A 20,699-nucleotide genomic window follows, 5' to 3' on the forward strand; every position below is an offset into this window, starting at 1 on the left:
GACACTCCAAGGAGCCCCTCAGGCTGCTGCTTTCTCACTGCAGCCCAGCCATCTGCTCAAGCAGTTCCATGAGCAGGGCACATCTGCACCCATGACAGCCCTCTCTTCCCTCAGGACCCAGGGGCCTCCAGATTCTGGAGCGCCCTGCAGTCTCCAGTCTGGACTGCCACTTCACCCCTCAGGGGATCCACCTGGGTGCCCACATGATCCCAGAGAGGCTGTGTCCCCTCATTTTGTGTTGCTGCCCCAGCCCAGCCACTGTGATGGGTGCCCACCATGGTGAATTATAAGTTTAAAAGGCAGAGATCCCCAAGGAGAGGAAAGGAAGAGAAACGGAGATGGGAAAGGGAGGAGAGGATCCTTCCCATGCTCCTCCCTGCCCTGCCTGAACTGCCCCATGCAAACTGCCTGCACTAACTGCCAAAGTCTGTCCTGGGTTGCTGCACTCCCTAGGGACTGCTTTTATACCATCAGGGGTTTGGCTGTTGTCACCCCTTGCTCTGCCTTCAGCACATCAGTGCCTGCTTTTCCAACCTTAATGATTCTATGGGGCTGCGGCAAATGGAGAGCCCCCACAGCAGCAGACACCAGGCCAGAGCTGCAGCCTGCAGAGAGAGGCTCACACAGGAGCAGGGGCAGGACCCCACGCTGAAGGTGGGACAGAGAGTGACCATGAAGGAGCATCATGAGAAAGCATCATGGCCTGACTGCAGCCCCCATTCCCTGTTTCCCTGCACTGCTCATTAGGAGGAGGTGGAAGAGGTAGATAGGGGGAAGGTGTTTTTACCTTGCTTTTAGTTTCTCATGGATCCAGCCTGTTAGCAATGCTCGATAAATCATCGTAATCTCTCTACAAAGTGTGTTAAGCCCATAACAGCAATTGATGAGTGATCTGCCTGTTCCTTGAATCAACACTGGAGACCTCTTTGACTCTATTTTCTCTGTCCGTTATTTTCAGAAGCCAGCGTGAAAGAGTGGTATATTAGCTGCCCATCAGTGAGAAACCACCACACTGCTCATACCTATTGCTGGTACCAGCATTGAAAGAAGAGGCAGGATTTCAGGCAGTGCATTGGAGAGATGCTGTTTAATTAAGGAGATGCTAAGAGAGACTCAGTGCTGCTGTACAGTGCTGACGCGCAGGGAAGCAAAGGATGTGCAGAGTAAACAGAGCAGTTTAATACTCAGGAGATGCAGGATGAATAAAATACCTTTCTAGAAGTGTAATAAATGGAAATGACACTGAAGATTATTATAACATAATGAGAATGAAAGTAATTATCAGGCCTGCAAGGGAAAAAAAAAAAAAAGGAAGTCATTTGTGGAGAAAGAGGAAAAAATTATGAATCTTAAAAAAAATCCACGTAATCAGTTTCCTAATAGCACTCCTGAGCTCATTGTTTCTCATGCTGTAGATGAGGGGGTTCAATGTTGGGGGTACCACTGAGTACAGAACTGCCACCACCAAGTCCAAGGATGGGGAGGAGATGGAGGGAGGCTTCAGGTAGGCAAACATGCCAGTGCTGAGAAACAGGGAGACCACAAACAGGTGAGGGAGGCATGTGGAAAAGGCTTTGTGCCATCCCTGCTCAGAGGGCATCCTCAGCACGGCCCTGAAGATAGGAAAGAACATAGGAAAGAACAATGAAAACAAAACAGCCAAATGCTAAACAAACACCAACCATGCCAACCCAAACTTCCCTGAGGTAGGAGTTTGTGCAGGAGAGCTTGAGAATCTGGGGAACTTCACAGAAGAATTGGTCCAGGGTATTTCCTCCACAGAGTGGCAGTGAAAGTGAATTGGCAGTGTGCAGCAGAGAATAGAGAACCCCACTGCCCCAGGCAGCTGATGCCATCTGGGCACAAGCTCTGCTGCCCAGGAGGCTCCCGTAGTGCAGGGGCTTGCATATGGCAACATAGTGGTCATAGGCCATGATGGTTAAAACAGAATACTCTGCTGAGAGGAAGAATAGAAATAGAAATACCTGTGCAACACATCCTGCATGGGAAATGACCCTGATGTCCCAGAGGGAATTGGCCATGGCTTTGGGGACAGTGGTGGAGGTGCAGCCCAGGTCGAGGAGGGCGAGGTTGAGGAGGAAGAAATACATGGGGGTGTGGAGGCAGTGGTTGCAGGCTACGGCAGTGAGGATGAGGCTGTTGTCCAGGAGGGCAGCCAGGTAGATGCCCAGGAAGAGCGCAAAGTGCAGGAGCTGCAGCTGCCTTGTGTCTGCAAATGGCAGGAGGAGGAACTTGGTGATGGAGCTGATGTTGGACATTTGAGTCCTTTGAGCATGGAGACCTGTCTGAGGAGGAAAATACAGCAAGATATTACGCCAGATTCTGTGAGGAAAACTTGATTTCTTGTACAAACCTCGTAAGAGTGTGCTGAGGTCAAAATAATCCAATTTCAATGTACAGATCTCCAAACTCCTCAACTCTTGGGGATCGTCTCAGTTCTCCCCACGTAGCAAGAGACAGACAGATCATTGCAGCTGACCTAGTCGAGATGTCCAGCAGCATTTCCATGCCCTTATCTCTCACATGTCTTCTCCATGCATAGCACAGAGCTGCTATGGCAGAGCTGTGCCCTAGTTAAGGACAGCCTGCAGCCCAGCAGAATCCTTGCAGGAAAAGAGTGGAATGCCCTAAACATGGGGTGACCTGAACACAGAGACAGCTCATTCACAGCCACACACACAGCATTTCCACAACCCTACAAGTCAGGAAATGACATGGATGCTTTTCCTCCATTAACATATCTCCATGGCAGAACATGCAGGATCTGTGTCTGAGCTGCACCTGAATTATCCTCTACATCACTGACTCCAAAGGCAACTCATGAACAAGTTCCCATGCTAGTATGTCTAGACGTCTATGCTGGGGGAAGGGAAGAGTCCAAGGGGCTGTACTGTGGAAGGCATCAGCAATGCACGGATGGCAGGGAGGTGCCCAAATCGCCTCTGCCATGGAGATACTGGGAGCAGCTCCCTCACACCCCTGCCCATGGCTCTGCTGCCTGAAGCTGTCCCTGCCTGCAGCTGGGTCTCTGTCCCCACGCCTCCTGTCTGCAGCTCACATCCCCCATCCCACCCGCTGGGTGCTCAGCTCTGCCCTGCAGACACCTCCTGGAAGCAGGGCTCTGTGAGCGGCAGGTCACTCTGTGCAGGTCCTAGAGCCCAGGTCACACAGACCCTGTAGACACTGCACATCGTGGCTGGAGTTTCTATGGTCTTTGCAGATGTAAAGGTACTTATCATGATCCTTGTGAAGGCTTAGGTGTCAAAGCCAGTACTCTGAAATAACAGCCTCTATTTCTACTTCCACTGAGTCAAAGAAGCGAAAACTCAAACCATCTCTACAAAAAGCAGATGCTCAGGAAAGCTGAGACTACAGCATGAATTCCCTGACCTGAATCTGCTCTTCTGAAGTCCCCTCAGAAACATTTTGAGTGTGCTGTGGAGCTGTGAGCAGGCTGCCCCAGGCAGCAGCCTCCTGCCAGCAGCAGGACCCTGCCCTGCCGGGGGGGGGGCTCCTTCCACCCGCAGCTTCTCCCCGTATTACCCTGGGCAGCTCCCCGGGAGCTACGGGGAGCATTGCTGACAAGCAATGCTGGTTGTGTCTCTGTGACAGGTGTACTGGGTCTGGCTGGAATGTTAACCTTCCCGGCAGCAGCCCATACAGTGCCGTACTCTGTACTTGTAGCTGGAACAGCAGTGTTATCACACCAGTGTTGTGTCTACTGCTGAGCAGCAGTGGCACAGCATTGGGCCTTTCTCTAACCCTCCTAGGGGGTGGGCAAAAAGTGAGGAGAGAAACATCACTATGGCAGCTGACCTAAACCAATCAAAGGGATATTCCATACCATGTGGTGTCACACTCAGCAATAAAAGGTGGAAACAGGAAGAAGAGGGGAGGGGTGGGCTCTCGTTGAGAAGACGTCGGTCCTCCTCTCGAACACCGGCTGCGTGCGTTGAGGCCTTGCTTCAAGGATGTGGTCAATCATCGCTCATTTGTGGGAAGTAGAGAGTAATTTCTTTCCTCTGCACTTCCATATAGCTTTCATTTATTTTGTTTGTTTTCCTCCCTTTTTTCCCCTTTCCCTTTTATTTCCCCTTAGTTAAATTGTTTAGTTCATGGTAGTCTTTATTTAATTATTATAATTATTTCCCTTTAATTAAATTATCCTTATCTCAACCCGTGAGTTGTTCTTTGCTTTACTTCTCCCCCTCCTCATCTAAAGGAGGGGGCGTGAGAGAGCGGTTGTGGGGTTTAGCTGCCCAGCACGGTAAAACCACCACAACAGGATATTAAAGAAAGGAGAAATTCTACTGCACAACAGCAGCTGGGAGAGAGGAGTGAGCACATGTAGATAGGAACAGCCCTGCAGACACCAAGGTCAGTGCAGAAGGAGGACAGGAGGTGCTCCAGGTGCCGGAGCAGAATTTCCCATGCAGCCCATGAAGAGGCCCCTCGTGGAGCAGGCTGTGCCCCTGCAGCCCATGGGTCCCACGGCGAAGCAGATCTCCATGCTGGAGCCCATGGAGCAGGTGGACGTGGCCTGAAGGAGGCTGTGGACCATGGCGAGCCCCTGCAGGAGCAGGCCCGGGGCTGGAGCTGCAGCTTGTGGAGAGGAGCCCATGCAGAGCAGGGGCACTGAGTGACTGTGAAGGAGCAGCAGATACAAAGCGTCATGGAGTGACCACAGGCCCCGTTCCCCTGCACTGCTCCAGGCAGGCAAGAAAGTACAAAAGGGTGGGGAGGAGGGAAGCTGTTTTTATTTTGTTTTTAGATCCTCACTGCTCCACTCTGTTAGTTAAAGCTCAATAAATTATCCTAATCTCCCTACACTGAGTCTGTTTTGCCCATGACTACAATTGGTAAGTGTTCTGCCTGTCCTTTTAAAAAAAAAAAAAACTGGAGCCCTTTTCCATTGTGTTTTCTCTGGCTGTTCCTTTGAGGAGGGGGGCGAAAGCGTGGTGTGGTGGAGTTCAGCTGCCCATCAGTGTGAAACCACCACACTCCTCAGCCATGTTATTGGCACCAGCTTTGAAAGAAGAAGCATGAATTCAGGCAGTCAGTTGGGGAGACCCTGTTTTATTAAGCAGATGCAAAGAGAGAGAACTGACAGAGCAGTTTCATTCCTCAGTGGACAGTAGATATATAAAAAACATTTTCCTAAGAAACTAATGAATGGGAATGTCAATGAAGATAAAAGTAACACTAATGATCATGAAACAAATACCCAGGATGTCATTTGTGGAGAAAGAGGGGAAGTTTATCACTTTTCTGAAACATTCCTGAAATCATTTTCCTAATGGCACCCTTGAGCTCCTGGTTCCTCATGCTGTAGATGAGGGGGTTCAGTGCTGGAGGCATCACTGAGTACAGAAATGACACCATCAGGTCCCGGGCTGGAAAGGAGGCTGAGGAGGGCTTCATGTAGGCAAAAAGTCCAGTGATGACAAATAGAGAGACCACAAACAGGTGAGGGAGACACGTGGTAAAGGCTTTGTGCCATCCCTGCTCAGAGGGCATCCTCAGTACAGCCCTGAAGACCTGCACATAGGAAAAAAGAATGAAAAAAAAGCACATGGATGCTAAAGAAACACCAATCATAAGTACCCAAACATTCCTGAGGTAGGAATTTGAGCAGGAGAGCTTGAGGATCTGGGGGATCTCTCAGAAGAACTGCTCCACAGCATTGCTTCGGCCCAGTGGCAGTGAAAATGTATTGGCAGTGACCAGCAGAGCATAGAGAACCCCACTGCCCCAGGCAGCTGATGCCATCTGGGCACAAGCTCTGCTGCCCAGGAGGCTCCCGTAGTGCAGGGGCTTGCAGATGGCAACGTAGAAGTCATAGGACATGATGGTGAGAAGAGAATAGTCTGCAGAGAGGAAGACTAGAAAGAGAAAGACCTGGGCAGCACACCCTGCATAGGAAATGTCCCTGGTATCCCAGAGGGAATTGGCCATGGCTTTGGGCAGAGTGGTGGAGATGCAGCCCAGGTCGAGGAGGGCGAGGTTGAGGAGGAAGAAGTACATGGGGGTGTGGAGGCGGTGGTTGCAGGCTACGGCTGTGAGGATGAGGCCGTTGCCCAGGAGGGCAGCCAGGTAGATGCCCAGGAAGAGCGCAAAGTGCAGGAGCTGCAGCTGCCTTGTGTCTGCAAATGGCAGGAGGAGGAACTCGGTGATGAAGCTGCTGTTGGACATCTGATGTCTCTTGACCTTGAGGCCAGTCTAAAAGGAAATAAAAACATTTGTGTAGATATGATATATAAAGGAACTTATCATTGTTGCAGAAATTCACTCAATTGCAGGGCTTGGTGCATAATGTTTTGTGTATTTTTTTGTACTTGTCCTACACACCTGAGAAGTTCTTTAAGGTAGAAATCCTTGGTGTACTGCCCACCAAGTGAAATCTTGGGGGTCCTCCAAGGCAAAGGGACTGTTCCTCAGGGCAGAGTGAGGACAGAAGTTGTATCAATCAGTCCTGGTCTCAGCTGCCCCGTGCAGGCACCTCGGGAGGTTGGTCACACTTAGGTGTTCCTCTGAATAGACCTTTAATGCTACTGAGAGTGGAGGAATCCAGGTTCAAAGTGCGCATCTCCAAACCCCTCACCCATCTCATCACATCTGAGGAGGATCTCAGCACTCTGCTTTTCCCCAGGGACACACAGGGATCACAGCAGCTGCCCATATACAACCGTTCAGCAACATTTCTATGGCCTCAGGACTGACGTGTCTTCTCCATTGCACTGCTAGATAACACAGAGCTGCTAGGGCAGAGTTGTGCCCTTCTGCATGGCAGCCTGCAGCCCAGCAGAAGCCCCATGTAAAGAGTCAAACATTAGATGTGATGTCCTGAACAGAGAGCCAGCTCATTCCCAGCCACACAAACATTTCCCAGAGGCCCAAAAGTTTGGAAGAAACATCGATGCTTTTTTCATGGACATACCTGAGTGACAGGAACATTATCAGTATTTGAGCTGCACCTGAATTCTCATCCCCAAAACTGCAGTGAGTACAAAGCAGCTAATAAAATTTCAATGACATTATGGCTGGAGATCTATGCTCGATGAGAAAGGAGACCAGGAGATTGCTAAGGGGAAGGTGTCTGCACTGCAGGGATGTCAGGGAGGTGCCCAAATCCCCCCTCCCATGTTGCTGCTGGGAGCAGCTCCCTCTTACTCTCTGCCCATGGCTGTCCTGCCTGCAGCTGTCCCTGCCTGCAGCTGGGTCTCCGTCCCCACGCCTCCTGTCTGCAGCTCACAGCCCCCATCCCACTGCTGGGTGCTCAGCTCTGCCCTGCAGACACCTCCTGGCAGCAGGGCTCTACCCAGGGGCAGCTCGCTGGGGGCATGTCCTAGAGCCCAGGGCACACCGACCCTGCTGACACTGTATGGGTGGTGGTGGAGCTTTCTAGGGGCTGAGGGGCAGGAAAGGGACATGATGGGGGTCATTGCAACCTCCTTAGGATGCCTTAGGACTGTCAGGGTTTTCTAAGAAATAACATTATATTTTGCTATTTCTACTGAGCCAAAAAGAGAAAACTGAAAGGAGAGGCAAAGGAAAGATGAGAGTGTAGTTCCCTTTGAAATTCCCTTGATTTGATGTGGAACTGTGAGCAGGCTGCCCCAGGCAGCATCATGGAGTCTCAGCCTCTTCTTGGATTAACTATTTCTGTTTGTATTACCACCAAGCCAAAGTAGAGACTGAATGTTCAGGAGGCTCAGGAAAGCTGAGACTGAAGTCTATATGCCCTACCACATCCCAGCTCTTGCAAAGTCCCCTTGGATATATCCTTGTTGTGCTGTAGATCCGTGAGCAGGCTGCTCCAGGCAGCTGCCTCCTGCCAGCAGCAGGACCCTGCCCTGCCGGGGGCGCTCCTTCCACCCGCAGCTTCTCCCCGTAGCGCCCTGGCCAGCTCCCCAGGCAGGCTGAGTGCTGAGCCTGGCAGGCGGCATAGGCCCTAGCCCGGCACACAGCCCCTGGGGCACAGCAGGGACCCTGCTATGCACCACAGCCCTAGACACCCCTGCCTGCACCCCTGCCTTCTCCTTCCTCCACGAACTGCGGCTGCATTACCCTCCAGCCAGAGACTTACCGGGTGCAGGGCAGGAAAGTCTTCTCCGGCAGGGAGCTCTGGGCATGCTGCCACTTCTGCCTGCCTTTAAGCACTGTGTCTCTGCAGGCAGTGCCCCCAGCCCTGCTGCACTGTGCACAGGAGCTGCTCCTGGGCAGAGCTGTCTCTCTCTGCAGCGCTGCCTGCTTGCCACGAGCTCCCCTTGGGCCCAGGAGCCCGGCCCAGCTCAGCAGCAGAGGCCCAGCCCAAGGCCTTCCTTGCTCTGCCCCCCACCAGGCTCCCTGTACATGGCCCTGGGGCTGCAGGGGAACCTGCTGGCAAACAGCCTGAAGGAATCCCTGGGCTTCCCTCCCTCCCCTGGGCACACACACTTCTTGACAGCAGGATCATTTCTCCTAGCACAAAAATACAAGTTTTTAGCATATGAATTACCATTACTTGTCCCATTTTCAGCCAGGACACCCAGACAGGGACAGGGTGTGATCTGATTTACTGCTTGCTTAAGTTCAGACTTCAGCAGAGTCAGTCAAGGTATCTCATACTGGGTTTTAGTCCTGGGGCTGGATGGGGACTCACTTCTGTTCCATGCCTGTCAGAGTACCATAAGAGCTGGGATTCCTCTGGCCTGAGTTCAGGGGTCCACAACGTAGGCACCTTAATGTTAATTACTGAGCCACAATAGCTCCTTAGTGGAGATGGAGGACAGGCAGGAGCTTTTCAAATGGTAATACCTGGTGAAATTTGAGGTCAATCTTCTGGGCGTCTGATGGGGCATTCCTCAGGCCAACTGAAATGGCAGCAGATGCCACATGTAGGACAAATGAACCTTTCCCTACTCAGGATGTTCAGGGAAGTTTGTAGAGGTAGTCAGCAGAGCAGAAGAAGTCATGTGTCACAGGGAGAGTTAAACATACTCCTTTCTTCTTTACATGACCCTTGACTGTAACGGCCTCAGCAAGGTCTCTCTGCCCTTTATGCCTTGAAGCAGGACTCTGCAGGGGTACAACACGTGTTGGGTGGGGATAATGTGAGGAATGTTTTAACAATTCGTGTCCATAAAGAACAATTCTGTTTGAAATGTCTGAATCCTGTCTGCCTCTGGGCCCTGCACTGGCAATTCAATGCTTGAACCACAGCTGCAGTGTGTCCCAGTCTCCCCCTCATTCCTCATTCTAGCCAATTTATCACTTCTTAAATTTATGAACCTGTTTACTTTTGTTATTCCGGACTTCTATTTCTAACACTGCTATAGATGTGTCTGTGAATGGCTGGGGAAGAATGTTTTAATTACCCATGTGTCTGGGAGTTTCAGAAAAACTGATAACAACTAGTGACTGTTATGGGATACTATGTGGATCTTTGGTATCTGGTTAGGGGGGGGGGGCGAGAAAGAAGCTGAAAGGCGGCTGGGAGACAAGATTTGAAGAAGGTGTTTTGAAGAAGGTGTTCCGTAAACTTGGGATGGTGCCCAGTAAGTACAAAGGGGAAGAGGAAGACTGCGAGCCTTCAGCATGGAAGACCCCTAGAGACCCCCAGAAGAGACCCCAGAGGAGACTGCGCATGCTCCAGTAGGAGGGACTGCACCCCAGAAGCTAATTTTAATAATCTATTTTTTTTAGAAGTAGTAATGAATATGTATTAGTCTAGGAGCATAAAAATCAGTTGCTTGATGTAATTGGTGTGCATCCTGGTGGAGCGGAGACTCCCGGTGCACCCAGCGCTGTTTGCTTACCTCTATTCCTTTATATCCTTTAATAAATCCTATTTTTCATTTAATTCTAATTTGAATCCTGAGCCATTTATAACAATAATGATTGGGGTTATTTTGCAAACTCCACTCTTAACAGTTCATAGAACCTTAGGGCCTGTATCCAAGAGTGCAGAGAGAGTTTTTTTGGCCAGCAGATGCTGGTTCCTTAAGGTGTCCAGAAAAGGGCACTCAGGCACTCTAAGAGATCATTTAAATGTTCTTAGAGCTAAGACTATAAGGAGAGAGAGGAGAGTATAGATCATCTATTGAAGTTGATGTGACTTCATTCAAGACAAAATTCTCCACTGTTAGTCTATACTCTTCATTTGAGTTTTGCACTGGCGATATGGGACTATTAAAGTGTGAGCGAGTTTTGCTGATCTCTCCTTGGCTCTCCAGTCAATCAGTCAGCTTGTGGATGGGAATCAGGGAGTCTAGGTTAGTGCGATATTGCCAGTGGTGCCCTGCTTTCGTAGCAGTTGACACCTGTTCTACGACCCTGGCAACCCCAAAACAGATGGGTCCTGTGTGAGATCAGGCAAGGTGGCCAACTGTTTCAAGCCCTCCATCTCCAAGACAGCTGTGCCAAAAGCTCACTGGTACCTTTCTGGTTCCTCGAAATATCCCCTCCTAAGGTAGTCTATGTCAAGTATGCCCAGACCCTCCGAGCCAGTCCCAATGGGGTACTTTTGCCAGTCATTTCTTGTTAAGCTGACTTTGGCCTCCAACTCAGTTAGCTGTTGGGATCCCCCTGACACTCCAGAAATACAGATGGGTTCTGCTTCCTTTCTACCTTGATGGCATCATGGTACACTCTTTACTGGTGTCCTCTAGAGCCTTGTAGTCCTCTGGTCTGATGTGCCAGGCCATCACATCCACACTGTCCAATAAAGCCAATTGTCCCTTTTCTCCCCCTGGCACGCGGTAGGGCCTCTCTAGTCCTGGTCATAGTATTCATTACTCTGTGTGGGGAACTGCCCAGTGGAAACTAGAGCAGCAATTTTCCTGGGAGAACCCCTTCTTCCATTGTTTTTCTTTGCATTTTATCTTTTCTCGCCTCTAAGGTGGAGGTGGATTTCCCATCCCATTTCCTCATGTCCTCTCCATGGTCATGCAGGTAAAACCACAGGGTGGCATGTGTTGTGTACCCACTATATGCAGCCCAACATATTGGCCTAGATGGTGGCTGAAATCTTTCTGCATATCTCACAGCTTCCCCAGGGATAGGAATCGGGTGGTTACTGCTGATATTATGATACCTGCCTCTTTGTCCTCCTGTTCCCATGATGGTCCTACTTCAGAGTTGCCTGCCTCATATTCTTTTTCATCATTCCTTGTCATAGTAGGGGTTTCTTTCCTTACCAAATGAGCTGACTTTCAAATCTCCTATTTCATCTTGTGTATAGGGTTTACTGATACCGGCATGGGTTGCTTCTTTGGCCCAGCCATGGGTACCCTCACAGGGGTTGGACTTGTGTTGATTGCATCTTGGTACCCATAGGCCAAGTTCCAGCTCATTGCAGTGACAAAGACCATGCAATATATGAAGTGAAGTGCTGGAGAAGTCACTGCTGTCCTCCTGCACCAACATGCCTCTGCTCTTGGAAGGCCTTCCAGGAAAGTAGGGTTTGAGACCTGTCCTGGGGCTGGGATTTTTTCAAAAGAGGGGACTGAAGGAACCTGAGATGCAGCAGCCCCTCATTGTGCCTGAACTCCTCTTCTGCAGCAATCTGGGCTCTCTCTCAGAACGTTACCAAGTCTCTCATTTCAGGAGACCTGTGGCAAGCTGAAGGCAGGACTACCGCTCACAGAAACCAGTGGGAATATTTGCACTCAGTACGGTCCCTTTCCTGTGACTGTCAAAGTGATTAAAGTATTGAACCCCCTCATCATCAGCATGAGGAACCAGGAGATCAAGATGCCATTAGGAAAAGGATTTCATGGATGCTTTCCAGGATGTGCTGAGGAAATTGATGGATCTTTCAGCATCTATAGACTGTCTTTTCTTCATCAGCACACTACAATTGGCGGAAATGATGGAACATTTCTGATACAATGTTTGTTTTCCCATGACATCAGAATATTTTTTTTAGCGAGTTTATTACAGGAGGAGAAAAAGTACTTATCTTCCTCTGTACCTGCATTGCCAGAACTTTGTCTCTTATGTACTGCACTTCATCTCTTTCAGGTATTTCCACCTGCCCTGATTAAACAGTCCATACTGGAAGTCACCTTTCTGGCAGACTGTCTGGACACATGCAGTCTCCATTCTTCTCCAGATTCCCATCTGGCTGCGAAACAACAGGAGAGAGTCAAAACGGTCACAAAGTGCTGCTTGGAAGGTGAAGAGTAGACATGAGGAGGACGTGTCATTGAAAGGGTAGAGCTGAGGTGCCAGAGGTAACCCCTATGGAGTCTGTGGTCAATCCATGCCATTGTGTTTCAAGGAACTGCCAGGGAGTGTGGGCAGACATCAGTGAAAGTCAGGAAATGTCAGGATGAGAGCAATGTGGAGAAGCAAGGTGGGTGCCTACAGCCTGTAGGGAAAAGGGGGCAAGGATAGGGCAGCACAGGACAGCCTGTGGTGAAGAAAACCAAGAGGACTGGCAAGGCTGGAAGGCCCCAGTAGAACCAAGGCCTTTGTACTGTTGGGTATGGCAGTTGTCTCTGCTACTGAGGCGCATGAGAAGACATGCTGTGCTCATGACACTACGGCCTTGTTGTGTACAAGAAAGCTGGGGAGGGACTCTTTGTCTGGGAATGTGCTAATAGTACAAAGACTAATGGCTTTAAAGTGAAAGAGGGTAGCTTTAGATTAGATGTATGTAGTAGGTTTACGTGGCAAGGTTTTGGTAGCAGGGAGCCATAGGGGTGGTTTCTGTGAGAAAGATCTAGAAGCTGCCCCATGTTTGGGAAGGGCCCCATTGTTTTCCAGATCCGAGCCAATAAGCGATGTTGTTTTGCGCCTCTGTGAGAGCATATTTAAGACAGGGAAAAAAACGCTGCGCCACACAGCAGCCGGGAGAGTCAAGGGAGTGGGAGAACAGCCTTGCACCAAGGTCAGTGTAGAAGGAGGGGGAGAGGTGCTCCAGGCGCCGGAGCAGAAGTCCCCTGCGGCCTGTGGTGAGGACCATGGTGAAGCAGGATGTCCCCCTGCAGCCCATGGAGTACCACGGTGGAGCAGGGTTCCACGCTGCAGCCCGTGGAGGAGACCACGGTGGAGCAGGTGGCCCTGCACCGACGGAGGCTGCCGCCTGTGGAAGACCCCTGCCGGAGCAGATTCCAGGCCGGACCTGTAGCCCGTGGAGAGGAGCCCACGCAGGAGCAGGTGATCTGGCAGGAGCTGCTGCCCGTAGGGGAGCCAGGTTGGAGCAGTTTTCTCCTGAGGGATGGACCCCGTGGTACGGACCCATATCTGGAGCAGTTCTGGAAGAGCTGCTGCCTGTGGGAAGCCCACGCCGGATCAGTTCATCAAGGACTGCATCCCGTGGGTGGGACCCCACAGCACAGGGGACGAGAGTGACCGAGAAGGAGCGGCAGAGAAGAAGTGCTGTAGACTGACCATAACCCCCATTCCCCGTTCCCCTGCGCCGCTCGGGGGGAGGAGGTGGAAAAGGGTGGATGGGGGGGAAGGTGCTTTTGTTTTTTTTTTTCCCTTTGTTTTCTCACTTCTCTTGCTTGTTAGTTGTAGGCAATAAATCTTACTATCTCCTTATGCCGAGTCTGTTTTGCCCGTTACAATAATTATTGCGTGATTTTCTCGTCCTTATCTCAATCCTTGAGCCCTTTTCACATATTTTCTCCCCATTCCTCTTTGAGGAGGGGGAGTGAGAGAGCGGCTGTGGTGGAGCTCGGCTGCCCACTCGAGCGGAACCACGACAATGTAAGAAAGAAATTCTTTCCTATGAGTGGTAAGGCAGTAGAACAGATAGCCCAGAGAAGTTGTGGATGCCCCATGCCTGGAAATATTCAACGCCAGGTGGGATGGAGCTTTGAGCAACCTGGGCTAGTGGATGGTGTCCCTGCCCATGGCGGGGGGTGGTGGTAGAACTAGATGATCTCTAAGGTCCCTTCCAATCTAAGCCATTCTATGATTCTGTGTTTCCCCAACAACCTCCGAAGGCATGCCCACAAATGTTGCCCTTTCCCTCAAGATTCCTCCATTAGAGTTTGCAGACACCTGCACCTACCTTCGATCACAACAGGCCCCTCAGAGTCACCAGGCTCTGATGTCCGGTGTCACCAGGTGGTTGCATCAGATTCCAGGCCTTCATCTCCATTAATCATAATGGGAAATAACACGAAGAGCTCACATGCAGGTGCCCATGTTGTTGGGGTTCAGTTGGACCGGATGATCTTGGAGGTCCTTAATGATTCTATGAGTCTATGAATCTATGTTGTGCACACCTGAACTCAGGCAGAGGAATCCTAGCTCCTGTGGGTCAGGGGCAGGTAGGAGGGAGCTGAACCATTTCCTAGGCCCAGGACTATAAACCTGTAGTGCAAAGTTTTGATCGAGCCAGCTGAACCACTTTCCTAAGCACAGGTGTATAGACGATTCTCTGCAGAGGGACCTGGACAGGTTGGATCAATGGGCAGAGGCCAATGGGATGAGGTTCACTATGGCTAAGTGCTGGGTCCTGCCCTTTGCTCACAATAACCCCATTCAATGCTACAGGCTTGGGGCAGAGTGGCTCGAATGTTGTGCAGAGGAAAGGGAACTGGGGATGATGGTCAAAGCTTGCCTGAACATGAGCCACCAGCGTATCCAGGTGGCCAAGAAGGCCAATGGCATCCTGGCTTGTATCGCGAGTAGTGTAACCAGCAGGACCAGGGAGGTGATCATTCCCCTGTACTATGCTCTGGTGAGGCTGTACCTCGTGTACTGTGTTCAGTTTTGGGCCACTCCGTACAAGAAGGACATTGAGGCCCTGAAGTGTGTCCAGAGAAGGGATATGAATGCTGGTGAAGGGCCTGGAACACAAATCTTCTGAGGAGAGGATGAGGAAATTTTTTTTTTTTTTTAGTCTGGGGTTGAGGAGGATCCAGGGAGACCTTATTGATCTCCACAACTACTTGAAAGGAAGGTGTGGGAAGTTGGGGGTCAGCTTCTTCTCACAGATAACTAGGGATAGGACTAGAGGGAATGGCCTCATTTTTTGCTAGGGGAGGATTAGGTTAGAAATTACGAGACATTTCTTCTCAGAAAGAGTGGTCAGGAAAGGTTGGAACGTGGTGCTTAGAAGCATGGTTTAGTTTATGATGTTGGTAATAGGGTGATGGCTGGACCAGATGATCTTGGAGGTCTCATCCAAATATAATAAACACTCAGAAAATTTTCAGTGACACCACGCAGAGTGATACGGTTGCCACACTGGAGGTAACGAGACACTGGAGGTAGGGGTATGGCTGGACCAAGATGGAGATCTTTTTCAATCATAATGTTTCTATGCTTCTCTGATATCCCTGTCCCTGTCTTTATGTACTCTCTGAAAATGGGACAAAGCAACGAGATTCTTCAGTTGAAAATTTTATTTATTTATTTAGTTCTGCTAGAAGAAATGATCCTGCTGTCAAGAAGTGTGTGTGCCCAGGGGAGGGAGGGAAGCCCAGGGCTTCCTTCAGGCTGTTTGCCAGCAGGTTCCCCTGCAGCCCCAGGGCCATGTGCAGGGAGCCTGGTGGGGGGCAGAGCAAGGGAGGCCTTGGGCTGGGCCTCTGCTGCTGAGCTGGGCCAGGCTCCTGGGCCCAAGGGGAGCTCGTGGCAAGCGGGCAACGCTGCAGAGAGACACCCAAGGTGGAACCTTCCACAGGGATACTGCTAACTTTAGATGTCCACAGCAAAAGAAGTACTCTACAGTGTGGGATTCTGGGGGAGACCAATCTGCTCAAGGAAGGATGATGGAGAAGGATTCCTGTGGCCCTCAGCAAAGTACCACCAGCTGGATCTAGAAAGACACGTGGAAACCTCTAGTATCCTTGGAAATGTTCCCTTGCCAACCCAGCAAGCCCATCATTGCTGGGTTAGTTTCCTGATAATTCAGGTGATGAAAAATCCTAGAATTACAGCCACTTGCCTGCCTCTCTCCCAGTTATCCATCTGTACATGTGTAACTCTGTATATACATTTACCTTTACTTGCACGTATAGCTATGGTTACAGCTCTAGCTATACAAATATATATCTCACTATACAGACAGAAAATGTGAATATTTCCACCAAGAAAGGCAGAGAGTATGGGTATGATTGTCACAAATTTACCCATTCAAAGATGGAGCATTTCAGGGAACCTTTTTAACTCTGTTTTTCTTTGCTCTAACAGGCAGGAGAGGTCAACAAACCACAGATTTTCTCAGTGCCAGGAGTGAGGGGTAGCATGAACAGTCCTGGGCAGGGAGGGTTTTGTGGCTTCAGAGCTCCATGTAGGACAGCAAATTGTCATTTTATTGCTGTAGGCCTGAGTATTAACTGCTTGTTTTTAAAGCATTTCAAATATTTCACCTCAACCAGCACATTACAGTCAGCTGAAATAACTGAACAGCTTTAATACAATTTGAAAGGTTTCCCATGACATCAAAATTATCATATTTCAGAATGTGTATTACAGGAGGAGACAAATACTGATCTTCCCCTGTACTTGCATTGCCAGATTTTCTCTTAAGTACTGCACTTCATCTCCTGAGTCTCTGTGGTATTTCCACCTGGCCATACAAAATAGACCATGCTGGAAGTCACCTTTCCAGCAGAATGTGTGGACATGTGCAGTTTCCACTGTTCTGCAGAGTTCCCCTTCACTTGTTCTTGCTCTTTGGTCATTCAGACACTTCTCATATACCCAGTTGCTTCTAGGGATTTTGGGGAGGTTGAGCTTGCCTGTATTTCAGCAGTTCCTCTCATCATCCCTGTAGCCAACTCTGTAGCTGCATTTCTCTTCTACCATTTGTACTGGGTCTGGCTGGAATGTTAACTTTCCTGGCAGCAGCCCATACAGTGCCATACTCTGCACTTGTAGCTGGAACAGCAGTGTTATCACACTAGTGTTGTGTCTACTGCTGAGCAGCAGTGGCACAGCACTGGGCCTTTCTCTAACCCTCCTAGGGGGTGGGCAAAAAGTGAGGAGAGAAACATCACTAGGTGTTGCAGGAAGCACGGCCGAAAGCACGACAGACACCAGTAGAGTCAGATCATGCTCCATTTTATTGCCTGAATAGCCTAACTTTTATAGAGAACTTAACAGGGGTGGACAGTGTTTCACACAAGATTATTGGTCAAAAGCACTCAGACAAACAGCTACAAGAAAACAACCCCACCTGCAAGAAAACAACCCCCTTGTGATTAGCAGTCACATAGACCTTGTCCTTGAGGCCAGCTACTGGTAACAATATTTTCCTGAATTCCTCAATTGGGCGATGTGGGAACACTGTCATGGGAACTTCTCATAGTTGCCCTGGTAGCTTGGTTTGCTCAGCTACAGCAAGCCATGGGATTTTTGCTGTTTCAAGAAATCCCTCAACAATTCCCCCTTCTTCTTTTGAGCAAACCAAGCCTGACACAGCAGTTTTACAAGTAACTCTTTAGCAACACACAACGATGATTACCACCACCATAAACCAAATCCTTAATCCCCTTGTGATTAAACCCAGCAACCATCTACACTTTGTTTCAAACAAGTCAGTGAACCATTGATTGAAAGGATTGATACCATATTGAATCTTTCTCATGTGCTCTTTCAGGAAAGTAATGGATTTGTGAATTGACTCATTATGATCAGAAAGGTTTAAACAGTACATTCCCTTAAAGTCCTCACACCCATTCCTTTGAGCCAAAAGCAAGATGTCAATAGCAGCTTGATCCTGTAAAAGCAGATGTCGCAGACTATTTTGATCTGGTAACATCTCCTCAAGTATCTCTGTCGTGGCATAGGCTTGCCTCTCGGCCCAGCATACCAATTTTTCTAAGTTGTTACGTGTGGCCGCAGATGCCACTCCAGGCACTGAAATTGCTAATGCCTCTCTAGCTGCAAACCCACACAATTCAACATTATCATTGCAATCCAATGCAAGCAATGTCCATTGTCATGTCTGGTGATCTCATGCAACTGTAACAAGCTAGGAGCAAATACAATGAGTTTATCTATGTAACATGGACATCTGATAGCATTTGCAGGGATACCTTGCCAGGCCCCATCCCCACAAATCAGAAGCACATCAGGAGGTAAGGCCAAAGGTGTACAATTGTTCCAAACACTGTAGTTGTTACCCCTTGTCTCCATGCTATAAACCCCTAAACCCTGCTTAGCAGTGTCATTGCAATCACAGGTGTTATTTGTGTCTTTGTACCAGTATGGCCTTTTCCAGGTTCCTGTAGCAGGAATCATCTGATATCCATGGCTACATTCACTTTTGTAGCCACCTTTCAGGTTGATACACATTTGACTACAGATACCAAGGTTTTGACATTCATCAATGTCTCCACAGTTTCTCTTGTCTATAAACTCAAACCCAGCTGGACAGTCACATTCATTTATGATGCATTCCTCCAAGGGCTCATCACCCCAGTCCTTGCAGTCTCTCTGCTGGTTACACACTTTATTGATATCTATGCATTCTCCACTTCTGCACTTGAATTTGCCAGGTCCAGAGCACTGAATAACATTGTTACAGTTTGCTTCATCAGTGCCATCCAGACAGTCTCTCACACCACTGCACTGCCTACTCCCATGGACACAGTTCCCATCTTCACATCTGAACTGGTCTGGCCTGCAGGTCCGAGAAGGGCAGTTAATTTCATCACTTCCATCCTTGCAATCAGGATCTCCATCACATCACCACTTCTTGTGGATACATTCACCTGAGCCGCACTGCACCTCACTCGTAGAACACTTCACTGGAGGTGCAGGCTGGCGGCCACACTGCTCCAAAGATTCATCCGAGTGGTTGGAGCAGTCAGCATCATCAACACACACCCAGCTGATAGGGATGCAGGTAGAACTCTTGCACTGAAACTCATGAACACCACAGGTAGGAGGTGCACACTCCAGCTCATCGCTACCATCACTGCAGTCATCTTGAACATTGCAGACAAAGCTTTTGGAAATACATTGCCCACTACTGCATGTGAATTCTGCTGCACTACAAGTCACAATGCCACAATTCTCTTCATCTTCTCCACTGTCGCAGTCCTTTTCACCATCACATTTCCAGGACACTGGGATACACTGGGTTGACTGAGGACCACACCTGATTTCATTTACCCGGCATGTTCTCGTATGACACAGCTCAGCACTCTCATCAGACCCATTTTCACAGTCCGGATCCCCATCACACTGCCATCTATTTGGCACACACTGACCACTGTTACACACAAAGTCAGATTCAGCACACGTCTTCTTCACACAAGCACTCTCATCACTGCCATCTAAGCAGTCTTCACATTTTGCTCTAGCACCGTCGGCAGCAGTGCACAGGCCGGCGAGGGCGAGCAGCAGGCAGAGTGCCCTGCAGCGCGGCAGCACCCACCGCCGCCCTGCACCTGTGTCACTTATACTGCTCCTATTACCCATGCCGTTAGTGTCAGTGGCATCCTCCTGGTACCGTTTCTGTCTTTGTCGCCCCTTACTCTCCCCCTTTTCTTTTTTACCACTGACCATTCACCACAAATGGGTGAGACACATGATTACTAGTTAGGAAAGAGAGTGTAACGTCTGCTATACAGCTGCAGGCCGTGCCAGCTGCAACCCTAGCAGCTGTTTGTGAACGAGCCTGACTGATGGTGGTCATTTGGCGGTGTAATCTGCGTCTCTGCTCTCCTGCCCTGCAATAGAGCTAAATCGTCATTAATAGTCTGTAGAATGTGGCAACCCCACGGAATGTTATCCAGAAACATAGTTATAACACCGATCTGGGGACGAATAGTCTTTTTTTGCATTGCAAGATAACTTCTTATAAAAAGAATGCCAGAGAGAAGCAGCACAGCCGCTGCTGCTGCTGTCTCCATGGTTATGTCAGACAGGCTGCAGGGTCCTGATGTCCGTCCCTCTGCTCTGTGCCGACTCGCCACACGGTGAGGGTCGGCCGCCATTGTCCACTGACGCCTCTGGTCTCCCGTAGCAACTCGATCTCGGATGGCCCGTATCGCACCGCGATTACTTCAATTTCATGCGATTACTTCAAATTTCCCGCGTCCCCCCACGATTCCGCGTCTCTCCGCGATTCCGCATCTCACCGCGATTCCTTTTTCCGCGTCTCACCGCGATTCCGCGTCTCTCCGCGATTCCGCGTCTCACCGCGATTCCCTTTTCCGCGTCTCTCCGCGATTCCGCGTCTCACCGCGATTCCGCGTCTCTCCATGACTCCCTTTTCCGCGTCTCTCCGCGATTCCGCGTCTCACCGCGATTCCTTTTTCCGCGTCTCTCCGCGATTCCTTTTCTCACCCCGAGGCCGTTGCCCAGGTCGGTTAGTAGGGTGTTTCAATGCTTCTCTCTGTGCGGTGGTCGGCTTGCCGTGTGCCTCGGATCTCTGTCCCGGCGCCGCTCCGATGTCCTGGCGCCGCTCCGATGTCCTGGCCTCAGCCTGTTCGGGTCTCAGCCTGTTCGGGTCTCAGCCTGTTTGGGCGCCATATGTTGCAGGAAGCACGGCCGAAAGCACGACAGACACCAGTAGAGTCAGATCATGCTCCATTTTATTGCCCGAATAGCCTAACTTTTATAGAGAACTTAACAGGGGTGGACAGTGTTTCACACAAGATTATTGGTCAAAAGCACTCAGACAAACAGCTACAAGAAAACAACCCCACCTGCAAGAAAACAACCCCCTTGTGATTAGCAGTCACATAGACCTTGTCCTTGAGGCCAGCTACTGGTAACAA

General features: G+C 49.8%; 2 pseudogenes across 2 annotated transcripts; both read right to left on the reverse strand.

Moving 5' to 3' along the window:
* Nucleotides 1-619: 619 nt before the first annotated feature.
* LOC309890900 (olfactory receptor 14A16-like) lies at nucleotides 620-6,213 on the reverse strand (annotated as a pseudogene). The gene is made up of 3 exons: nucleotides 5,920-6,213; nucleotides 1,387-1,985; nucleotides 620-648 (listed from the first exon to the last, which is right to left on the reverse strand). The product of its transcript is annotated as an olfactory receptor 14A16-like (transcript).
* A 5,784-nt stretch (nucleotides 6,214-11,997) lies between these two features.
* On the reverse strand, nucleotides 11,998-19,395 carry LOC309890901 (very low-density lipoprotein receptor-like; annotated as a pseudogene). The gene is made up of 2 exons: nucleotides 18,173-19,395; nucleotides 11,998-12,127 (listed from the first exon to the last, which is right to left on the reverse strand). The product of its transcript is annotated as a very low-density lipoprotein receptor-like (transcript).
* Nucleotides 19,396-20,699: the final 1,304 nt, after the last annotated feature.

This window comes from Aythya marila (assembly GCF_965140915.1).
Source record: "Aythya marila genome assembly, contig: HAP1_HAP1_SCAFFOLD_153, whole genome shotgun sequence".
Lineage (NCBI taxonomy): Eukaryota > Metazoa > Chordata > Aves > Anseriformes > Anatidae > Aythya > Aythya marila.